Genomic DNA, 12,251 nt, shown 5'->3' on the forward strand with positions numbered 1-12,251 from the left:
GCTATCGCATTTGAGCGGCGTGCCAACTTTTCAAGTGCGCCAGCTGTTGTTGAAACTGCCACCGAAGGGGTTATTGTGCCGCACTCATCCCGTGCTACAGCGATACATCAGCTATATAAATTTTCTATCTGGGAGAGAAGCGGTGTGCTGTCGCTGCAGGTCATGTTTAAATGAAAGGCGAACAGATCTAAGTCAGGGGATAAAGTAAGTTTAAATGAAAAGCGGCCTACGCATGAACAAAGATTTATGTGGAACAGCATGTATGGTCTTGCTTGAATAGAGTCTCTGTTGTCACTAGGGACCTAATAAAGCCTGGATAGAAAGAGACGAAGCTCTCCATTAAAATATCGCATCCCATCTGTCCACACGCTGACAAGCACAGCTGCTCCACAGCTCATGCACAGCCACAAGTCCTCTGTCTAATGAGGTCTGGGGGCTTTTTTTGGTTTCGGCGGACTCTCAGAGAAGAACATGGCGGTACTTTTCTTGTAGAAGTTCACGCGATCAACCATCGGGTCACTCCTTCACCCAGGCCCTCCCAGGTCAAGACCCAGTGCTTCTACCTGCAGCTGCTCCAAAGCAAACCCCAAGTCAGTCACCCCCTGCTTTCGACAGCTGAGCTTCCTCCCCCCAAAGCACCTGTTGTTTTAACTGCCCCCAGTGGGATTAGTGGTTTCTCCAGCCCTCCTCCAGGTTCAAGAGACCCTGCTTGGTTTACACACGGCTTGTCTGCACAAGCCTTTTAGATGCGGGATCAGGTGTTGCCGCTGTTCACGCTTGACATGAATGTATGGCCAAATGGTGTAACGTTCCACGACAATGGCGCTGAAGCTAAATCTCTCTTTTAAAAACCAAAAACATAAAAAGACTGAAGTATCAACATATCAGACAAATCTTCATTTGATTCTTACGTGGGAAAAAAGACTTCTCTCTTGACCTCATAAATACGAATTATAACAGTTACATTATTTGATGTACTGTTGCATACATGTCGACTCCATGACTCATGTGTTTGACCCTGCAGCTTAGATTTGTCGATGCCTTTCGAACATTTCGGCGCTCAGTGTTACTGCCAGCTCCAGCGACGACTGAACGTTAAGCAGATAGAAACATAGTTTGTGAGTGGGCTCGGCAGCAGGCATTCCTCATGGGCAGGGAAGGCATCGGCATTACTGGAGGCCCTGGGGCTTCCAATGGCATGTGGGCCCCCGGACCCCACCACCACCATGCAGTTGGATGCATAGATAGTTTTTTTCCCAATTTTTTTGAGAAAAATTAATTTGTCCAAATCTAGTATCACAAAAGGTCCCATGCTAGATATAGTTCTGGAAACATTCATGCCTACATAGCAGTTTGAACAGATAAAGGAAAAATGTTAAAAAGTTAGTAAACAGAGTCTTTTTCTAACAGCTATTACGGGGCTCAGACATCTACGTGAGTTATCTAACTGTAAAGCTATCACTGAGCGCTCACTTAGTTGAAGTGTGAAAAATCTACACACTATGATTTACCATTTTCTGGCTTTGGAAGAACCTCTGAAGCTGCACAAATCAATGGAAAAACTCCTACAGACAGCTGTGGGCAACAAACACATTCATCAGTCTCCACGTGCATCTCTGTGAACTTTACCCTGACTGAGAGTTCTCGAGTGTTTATTAATGTAATTGAGCATTTTAGTTTTTCCTCACACTGCCACATAAAATAAACAAGCTAATTCGTGTTTTAATCTCAGCAAATGTTAGCCTACTTGCTAATACAGGACTTTTCATTGTGATGCGTTGCGACACTTCCATGCAGGTTAAGGGTTTACTCAGAGGGCAAACATAGATGAGCTAGTGGGAAAGCTTTAACTGATGACAGACAAAGCAGCTTTTTATTAGCCATGAAAGTAAAAAAAAAAATGTTATCATTTGTGTCATCTGTGAAGGAATTTGTCCATGAACCTGTGCTAAACATGCTGAGCCTCAAGTAGAATAATCTATGTTTCTGTTCAATGTAATACCGAGTGAACTCCTGGTGTAATGATGCTTTGGTAATACCGGTAGTTAACATGTATGAGAGCGTCAGTAGTGAAGCTGAGTAGATGGAAAAGAAACAGACTCTTAAATACTCCCAAATAAAAAAAACCCCAATGGTAAATGTGTATGTCTTCATAATCTTGTTTGTCTAATAATTTACTCATAAAAGTGGAAACATTCACATGTTATTCTTCCCCTTTTCCTATTCTGGTTTGCATGAAAGGCAGGTACACCCAGGACAGGTCACCAGTCTGTCGCTGTCACATCTACAACTTTAACCCTATAAACAAACACGCTAGGCAAAACAAGGTCCCTCATCTCTAACTACCTCATTGGCTTCATATATAATTTCCCCTCTTTAACCTCTGTATTTGGAGAAGTCTCACTATTTTGGAGAGAACTGTGACAAAAGTCGAGCACGATGGCGCCTTTAGGAGCGCAGTGACCTGCCTTCTGTTTGCTGCTGTTTGTTTTGGCTCTATGATGCGCGTCAAGGACACCCGAGCTGCTTGTTGATAGTGCACACACATGCTCCTGTCTACTCTCCTTATCTGAAGAGGCGACTTTTAAGAAGGGTATGCGGAAGTCTATGTGACATTAGAACTACACAAAGGGAGGACCATGCCTACTTGAACAATGCGTCTCCCATTTCTTTCCACCATAAGCGTATCTGTGTGTGACTCGTTTCAACCCCATCTCCTGAACAATCATAATGCCACGGACCCTTCGGCATCATTGAAAAGAGGCTTGCATCTTTAGCTTCATCAGACAACTCCTTTACATGTCTCTATGATGACGCTCTCTTGCGTGGCTTACACAAGCAAAACTAATTACATTTCCACTGCGGCGCTGGTGTTAAATTGCTTCATGATGAGCACACTGAGTATACAGTACCCCCCCCCCAGCGGTTGTCAAAGCTGAGGCAGTCGTTTGACCTTCCTGGAAAGTGACGCCATTGCCTCGAGTCTTTACTTACCTGTCAGGAAGATCAGCCCATGACACGCTCCCACAATCCCCTGCATTGTTTGAGTCAGCATGCGTTAGTTGCTCTTTAACAGCCTTTCCTCTTGACACAGTGGTGCAACTGTAGATAACAAGAGCAGGGTGGGGGTGCTCGCTGGCGACAAGTGGAGACACATGTGACAGATGGCTTCGGGAGAGAGTTTATCTGAACTGACGTTTTGAATGGATTGATTCAGCGTAATTAGATTATTAATAAAGATTGGAATGTGAGGAAACGGCTGGTTATGCTCGAAGATCAGGATCGAACTGCATCTTTAAACTTTACTGACGTGGGCCCTAATGATTAATGGCTGAGGCTAAATATTATCTAAGACCAGTAAACAAGTCTTAACAATTCAAACCCACAGTGAGGAGCATTTATGCTGCAAGAATGAACGGGGAAGAAGAAGAAGAAGAAGAAGGAAAGGGCTTTGCTTATGTGGCGTTTTCAGTCTTTGACTCGTATGTTTCACGTCTGACTTTGTCAGGCTTGTTTACGAAAAAGAAAAAAAAGAAGAGGCTTGAATTACCCACTTTAAATTTATACGGTGACAATTATATTCCTCTGAGTAAACATCCAAACAAACAAACACATACTTTCCGTCTTCTCCATCATAACCCCAAATTATGTCAAGGTCCCACTTTGCAAGCAGGAAGCGGAGCGCTGTCATGATTTACAGTGAGGTTTTTCCCTCCTTGCGAGTATAGCTGCAGGTCATTGCACTCCCTCCTGTTCCTTGACTGTTAAAGTAAACCTGCAAGTTAGCCACATTACATCACATGCAGGATGGGCTTTCCACCTTCCCTTTGGTGTGTTTGCACAAAGTGGAGCGTCAGGGTCGTTTACACAGACAACGGCAACGCACGTCGGATGAAGGAGCACCAAGCACTGGCGTTAAATGTTTGGTATTGACCCCCTTTAACTGCTCTTATTACATGTTGGCAATACAAACAGTTCAGGACTCAGCTCTGGCTAGACAGACAAGACGGTGTTAATGAGCCATATTACACAGACTATCTCACGAGTGTGCAGGGGTAATGTGAAGCTACTTCACCCTTGCTTGCCTCAAACACACCTCATGTGTTTCCCCTGGTATGTTTGCATTTCAGTTACAGCCTCGAATTACATCACCGCAGCTGGGGTCTGATAAGAACCGGTGTGTAATCATTGCTTTATGAGCTGTGTCTAAAGTAATGCAGTGACATAGTTGCTGGGAAATGTTTGCTGAGCTCGGGGTGGAAGAATTACCTGTGTTTGCCTATTGGAGGTGTGCATAGGGCTATCTGAGCTTGAAGCAAGGCAAGGCTTTTGAACAGCATGCTTTTTATTGTGCATGCTTGGTATTTCCTCATCAAATACTCATTTAATTTCAGAACACAGCCCTCAATTGTTATGCTTAACCAAACAGCCTACAGCCATGCTACATGCTACTTTGCCTGTCCAGGTGAAGATGATGTAGCATTGCACAAGAAACAATTCTGCACTTGTTGTTCCTCACTAGATTTCTTTTTATGGCCTTAATTAAGCATTGGGTCTGTGGCTTTTATTTACTTTATTTATTTATGTTACCAAAACTGAAAAAGAGGTATGTGGAAGAGTGCTAAGCGTTTAGCTAAACCTAGCAAACTTAGCTAGCTAGGCTAGAGGGCAATTAGTGCTAAAGCTGGAGTACAGACTTCTTGGAAATTAACCTTGCATAAACTAAGTGTGCAATATATAACTATATAAACAGTATCGGCATTAAAAATACTCCAACACGGGCAAAACTTTAAGCGTGAACGAATTTAAACAGGAGATGCATAAAAGAGCTCTTTCATAGGTGTCACAATTTCTTCGTGTTATTGTATTTTTTTTTGAGTCTGTGGGTACTGACTGGTCTGGACATCATTTTCCAGCTCTGGAGTTTGTCGCTTACTGCAAATCATCCTGTGTGGAAGGTCAAGTGCAAAATTAAATGGATACTTCTTTTTTTTTTTTATCACAGTTTATCTTTTAAAAGGTCAAAAATATTATTCTAATAAAGAAATCTGCAAACCTACTGGCACCTACTACCTAAAGTTCAAGAAATCACTAAAGCCAATCAGCTTCACAGTTTGAGTATCTTTAATATCAGCATAAAGCAATATATCATCGGGAATCAAACATCAGCGGAGCAAAACAGTGTTGCAAAATAACACTGTGTCGCAACATGTCAAAGGTCTCGCAGACACATTGGAATGCACTCGTTCCTCATCTGTTAATGGGGCATAGTATTGACTGACACCTATCTGCACCGCTGGGCTGAGAACGAGAGCATCCTATTGATTTCAATGCATCATGGAAGAGCGAGTGTGATGAAAGCCCATTCATGCCTCCAGGCCTCGCTGCTGTTTGAGCCAGTTTTCCATCTTTGTTCCACAAGCCTGACAGCGCCATTAGGCTGATCGTCAAATCGCATGGCACGCTATAAATAATCCCGCTCAGGCTTCAACTTGCTCGCCTAACTTTGGATTCACGTCGATATGCCTTTACAATCGTGAAGATGACATTATTTAGAGGCATTGTTGTTAGTCCTTCAGACTATAACAGCTATTTAAAACTGGGCTGCAATGGTTGTGAACTGGAAAGTTTGGTGGAGGGCAACACAACCCATCTGGAGCTATCAACCACAGAAATCTTTATTTTTATCTGGAAGGTTACCAATTCATTACTTGCATCACACGTCTATTATCTCCCCTTAACCTTCAATTGTCGTTGTACTGTTGTAAAAGGTTAATAAAGTCATAAAATACAGCCTTTGTAGAGTCACAGAGCAGGTCATAGCTTCAAGGCTGATGATGTAAGTTTGCAGTGTTTGCGCTGGAGATGCTGGAAAATACTGGTGAGATATAATGTTGGAATTTTGGAGATATTTAAGTAAGAAAAAGAAAAAGTGAAGAAAGCCCCAAATGTTCTGTGAACTGTGAATTGAATGAAAAGTTTGTCGTCTTATTTCACTATCATCGTTGGAACGATGCTTTCGAAAGTATTGCGCAACATAAGGAAAGAAACAAACGTGGAAATGCAGCTCAAATTCCAAAGGTGACCTGGAACAACATCTTTCCTCTGTATTTTGTCAAAGAGCAACAATAACTTAAGCAGCTCTATGGCCTTTGCTGCTGTGGCTGCTGCTGCACTTAAAAACCAGCTCTTCTGCTTGATTTACGAGGATGCCCCGCAGGGCGAAGAGGCGAGCACTTCCACTTGGCTCCAAATGAGACCACAGCGTGCTGAAAGAAGGCCTCTGTAGTGCTTTAAAGCATGTTTACATGTCCCTAACCAGGTGAATGAATCACTGCAGTTCATGACTTGGTTGAACTGTTTAAAAATTTGTTGCCACTGCGCCTTATATCCCCTCATCCATCCATCCACCCACCTACCCACCCACCACAGATGTCAGATAGTTCTGCCGGTTTTGACTTCCGTAGCAGATTTCAAGCTTAAAATGAGTGTAACCATGTCCTCTAATCATTGTGAAAAATCCCATCATGGGAATGCGAGGGAACAGCCAAAGGTTCACCTGCGGTTGGACTGCACTGATGGCGAGAGTCTGTCTGGCTGTCACGCTGATGATAAAGAAAGAAAGGGGGCGACGTGGGTTACAAAGTTGCGACACCTCTAAAGATAAGAGCACGTTCTTTAGTCTGGTTCTGCAAAGGCTCCTCAGGAGGGAAATATTTTTAACCGCTCTTAAAGACGTGTGAACCAGGAAACTGTGCGTGTGTGTGCCCAGAAAGGCGATGACACTAGGTGAAATATATATATAATAGATGAACATTTGTTGTTCTTATCCGTGAAGAGGACTCCTTCAGAAAAAAAGGCATGCTGCAAAGCCCTGAATGCTAATGTTAAACGTTAAATAGCTGCCTGTTACAATAACTGCCCTACAGCTACTTACGAGGCTCTCAGAGCTTATTTATTTAGTGGCAGATCCGCTGAACACATGCCTGAGAAAATGTCAGACAGAAAGTGTCATCTGCCTGCGAGGATTTCATCTCACTGAAGCTGCAGGGAATTCAAAAGGAAGAAGGACAAAAAAAACCCTTTCCATCAGACCTGCGTGAACTTGTTGCTTGCAGTCAGGTGAACAGATTTATGCTCTTCTGATACGCGGAGAGTCCTGCAGGCAAACTAAACGACAGAGGCGCTACCCGTTCATCACTGTTTATTATTATTCCAGTGAAATCTGATTCATTTTTGGCTAAGTTTCCGCCTCGCTCCGAGGATCTAGTTAATGGCTTTTCGGAATAAAGGCACACGTTGGCCCAGTCGGTGTTGTTCCTGTCGTGCTCGTCACAGAGTCAGCACATTTCTGTTTGTTGACAGGCGCACAAAACGAGCTGCCAACAGACATGGCTGCAGGGCCGTGCAAACACATAAGACCATTAAGGGGCACTTTCTCATGACTTGACAGATTTCATTGGTAGGAGGGTTGACATTCATTATTGATACGGTGTGTGTGAAGAAACAAAGTGTTCTTACAGACTTTATTTGGAGATGAGCTGCAGATTCTCGACAACACATCATTCTTGAGTTATTCTGCTTTAAGGTGGACTCCTGGGATTATATTCTATATTAGAACAGCTTGATACAGCCCCCTCAATTCATCCATTCTCCCTAAACAAGGTGTTTTGGCTCCTCCGCCTTTAATGCCAATCCTCCTTTAAGTCAGCTTTCTTGCCTCTTATAAATAGAGGGTTTACACAGCATGTGGTGTCTGTGTTCACAGACAGTGCTGTTTCCCTCAGTTGGCCATATTAAAGATATCTGATCTTACAGACATGATACTGAGCCAAGAGTACAAAGAAGCTTTAGAGTAGTCTGAAGCCTCGGGCTCTTTTCTTTAGTATGTGCAGGCAGTACTGCAACACTAAATACTGCTGCAAAAATAAAAGGAACACTTATAGAACTCGTCAGATCTTAATGGCGGGGGGGAAACAAATCATGCTGATATGGAAGGGGCATTGTTTTACGAACTAAAGCAGCCGTCCCCAACCTTTTTTGCGGCACAGACCGGTTTATGTCCGACAATATTTTCACGGACCGGCCTTTAAGGTGTCGTGGATTTATTCATAACACACTGGAAAAGACCCAGGGAAACCGAGTTAATGACGATAAAAAAATAACGATAAAAACCCTGAAAACCATAAATTTCACACCTGAACTATAACTCTCGCGGCCCAGTACCAAACGATGGGGTTGGGGACCGCTGAACTAAAGGATGTCACGGAAATGAAACCTATAGAAGGCTGAATTCAAAGACACCCTGAAAATTAAAGCAAAAATAATGATGCGGCAGGCTAGTACATTTTCTCTGAAATTTCATTGCAGCAACTCATAATGGTACTCAGTAGTTTGTGTGACCCCCACAGATATGTACACGTCTGACAATGTCGGAGCATGCTTTTAATGAGATGAGGGATGGTGGTCCAGATCTGGATCTGGTCATCACTGAGCTCAACCCAGTGCACCAGCGTAGGATCTGACAATGGGTCCAAGGATTTGATTCCGATACCTAATGCCAATCACGGTTCAGTTGCCAAGCTGGTAGAGGTCTATATGTTCCTCCACGGATATGGCTCCCCAGACCATCCCTGACCAACCACCTAACTGGTCATCCTGAACAGTAACAAGTATGACTCCACGCCTTCTCCAGACCATTTCACGTCTGCCACATGTGCTCAAGATGAACCTGCTCTTATCTGCGAAAAGCACAGAGTTCTGGTATTCTATGACAAATGCTAACCAGGCTCCACAAAATGTCAGTGGCCTCCACGTCTTACAGCACTCCTGTTTTGGGGGTTGTTCATTTAATTAACAGCAAAGCAGCTGAAACTAATCAGCAACTCCGTGTGCTACTTATCTAACCACATCAGTATCACAGAAGTCTAAACAACTTGATGCCACAACGTAGAGCTAAAAAAAGCACTATTATAAGCAAAAATCCCACAGCAAACATTTACACTGCTGTAAAATGTTTCCTGAAGCTGGAATGTCAACATCTGTACAACAAAAGAGGATGCCTGTGTGAAAGGCTTGCAGCCACACATCTATCATCCCTCTGTTTTCAGAAGTGGGCTGCAGTGGAATCCATGCTATGTTGCATTGCTTGCCAAGCTGCAGAGATTCCCCATGAATTTATTCTAATGAAGAGCTTGCAAGTAGAAGAAAATTAACTATACTACCATATTACTCATGTGATACCAAACACCTCAATAATGTAGAAGGTTGGCACTTTTTTCATGTATAAGTATAAATATCTGAAGAGGTGTTCCTGAGTGGCCATTAGCAGGATATTTTACAGCTCGATAGTTTTTCAGTCGAGGAAATCTGACTTGCTTTTCCAGCGCTTTTACCCTATCAGCAATGTGCAAGATCATTAGTCTTCATTAGTCTCCGAGCAGAAAGTACAACATCCTCACCTGTGTGGCTACATCAGGCAGGAGCACACTATCTGGTCATCTATCTACATAAGCGGACAAGCTGTCAACGCGCCGCGCAGCAGTGATTCACACGATGATCCAGCACAGAGGAAATCATTAATGCAACCAGCAGCCTGAACACTGTCAGGTCAGCTTTTGCTCTCTCCAGTCACCATATTGTATTTTAAAGCTGGTGTCATCTCAGCTGGTCTGTACTGCACTATTGACTATATGGATTAACCCTAATCCTTCATTTGAGCAAACCCATGAATGCAAACCTGAAATCAGTAATGACAACAAAAAATACAGGAAGTGAACCCTGTTAGTCTTTGTCACTTCTGTAAACCTTCCCAGACAGCAGAAGTCTCCTGAGTCCTATCAGTAACAGCCGGCTAAGAGGCTTTAGCCCCACTCACCCCACCCCAGCACAATGGGGCTGTCTGTAAGGCCAAAGAGGCATCCCAGGAGTCAGCTGAGACAGGTGGCTATCCCCATAGGGTATGTACATGGGGGCTGGGAGGCTGAATGAAGGAGTAATCAGAGACAAAAGCATGGCCTATTTTCAGCAGTGTCAGTTTTCAGCAGCTGAATGTGTGGAGAGGAATGCCAGAAAACACAAGTACAGTATTATTAATAAAGAAAAGTTTTTTTTTAACCCACTTTTTATACTTTCAGGTTAAACACATTGACCAGTTCGTAACTTTACTAAAATTAATTGGGGGTGTTTTTTTCCCTTTTATATTTTTCTAATTAAATGACACGCTTCAGTTTTATGAAACAGATTGCAGTGGATCTTATATACAATATCATCACTAATGGTCATTTAATAATACTGCAAAGTATACAAGTACCAAGGCTTGCTTGCTCTTGTTTACTCAGTCAGCAGCAGTAAAAACCACAATCCATTGTGTGCTATTGATGTAGTTTAATTCTTTGTCCTCTTTCAGCTCTGTGAAAAGAGTTTAATACACCAGAGATGTTGATTTAAATGGATTAAACTAAATAGTCCACATATCAAAAACTAAGTAAACATTCATAAAAAAGTATAGTTTAAAGGACAAAGTTAAACATTATCCCAACCGGTACTGTGTATGTTTCATATGAAGCTATTTATCACGTCCACGTGTCTTTACTGAATGTCATGATGGATTGCACCAGTCTAGCTGTCCAATTGGACATTGCTTACATGTGTTTACTCATTTGTACATAAAATATGACTGATTGGCTTAGTCGATTAGTATTTCAAGTGCTCAATAGCAAGTGTTGCCTACTAATAATTATTAACACTAGTACATCCACATATTACAATAATGTTTGGTCTGTAACTACCAACACCCACCCACGTGTGGCAACGTGATGACATCATAATATATCATGTAAAATGTAAGATTTGTGGATATAAATTACATGTCATGAAAATAAATGGATATAATGATTTTACAAGGTCTTACGAGAGCATAAAATCTATTTTATGCCCATTAGGTGGTTGCCAAGCAACATGATGTCCCCTGGTATAGATAAGAACCTTCAGGGCCCAAGTTGTAACTGTGTGCCAGTTTTAAGTGGAATTTATGGTTCAACAGCGAGAGCCTGTCTGCAGTGGGAGTCCAGGGATGGAGAGAGCTCCGCTGTCCTTGCAGGCAGTGTACAAAGTATGTGGTACAACCGGTCTGTGGGCCACTCTCACCTGTGCTGTTATTGGTCCGTCAGCCAGCCGTGGAAAAGAGTGACGTTATAATGCACAAAGACCTGAAGCGAAACAGAAAAGTGTTCACTGCAACGTCTGCCTTTGGTTTTGTTTTTTCCTTTCCTTCCTTCCCATCAACCAATTAGCATTCGACTAATGCATAGTTCAGCCATTTAAAGTGATGTGCAATTGAAATTTTGGAGGACTGCAGTGGGTGAAAACCCCTTTCCGCTCGTATGTAGATGGAGGTATTTGCAGGACTCTAAATTGTGTTTTAGTTGGTCAGCTCATTTTCTATATTATAGTAAGATGATGGATGGATATGCATAATAATCCCGTCCCAGTGCCACCGCTTCATCTCTCTTTCTCCAGACCATTCAATTTTGTACAATCTCTGCTATAGCTCAGAACATATCAGACCATGCTTGTGATGTTTTAGGTGATGACAAATGTAGAAAGAGATATTTTGGAAGGCTACAATTTTGGTCAAAATCAAAAAGTCATGCCGAGGAAACCGACTCTTCTCCAGATTTCCACAGTCCCTAAATCTGCTTCTCCTTGGCATGCAAACTTGTGGGTAATTTGAATCTACCAAAATTACATCTCAACAGTGGAGAGCATCCAAATCCTCCTCTAGGAGAAATGACCCTGTGTTTTCATTGAAGCTGTGTATTTGAATGAGGGGGCTTTAAGAGGGTGCCAAGGAAACCTTGCCGGTTTGCACCCTGATCCCTCTTTGGATATTAGAGGTCTTTTACCTCTTAAACCAAAGCACTTGAGTGAAACCTTCATGGTCCCGTTACACCAGCTTTGCAGTGCAGAGGAAGCTTTTAGTGGCAAATTTGGTGGTTTGAACTTGGATGGCCCTCCAGAGAGGTGGGACACTAACGGCATTGTGTGTCTGTCAGTGTGGATTTGTTAGAAAGACTGAGAAGGAGCAGAAACAGGCAGATTTGATGTGATACAAAAAAGCAGATGACAGCTACGAATGCACGAAGATGAGCCACAAACATTACAACATATCTGATGTTGTATAGTTTCAGAAGAAATGGCGATACGATTGTTTTCTTTTACTGTCTAATTTTATAACACGACTCCAGATC

This window comes from Aulonocara sp. 'chitande type north' Nkhata Bay, linkage group LG3 (assembly GCF_057382095.1).
Source record: "Aulonocara sp. 'chitande type north' Nkhata Bay isolate Kocher_YH1m ecotype deep benthic linkage group LG3, A_spYH_male_GT1.1, whole genome shotgun sequence".
NCBI lineage: Eukaryota > Metazoa > Chordata > Actinopteri > Cichliformes > Cichlidae > Aulonocara > Aulonocara sp. 'chitande type north' Nkhata Bay.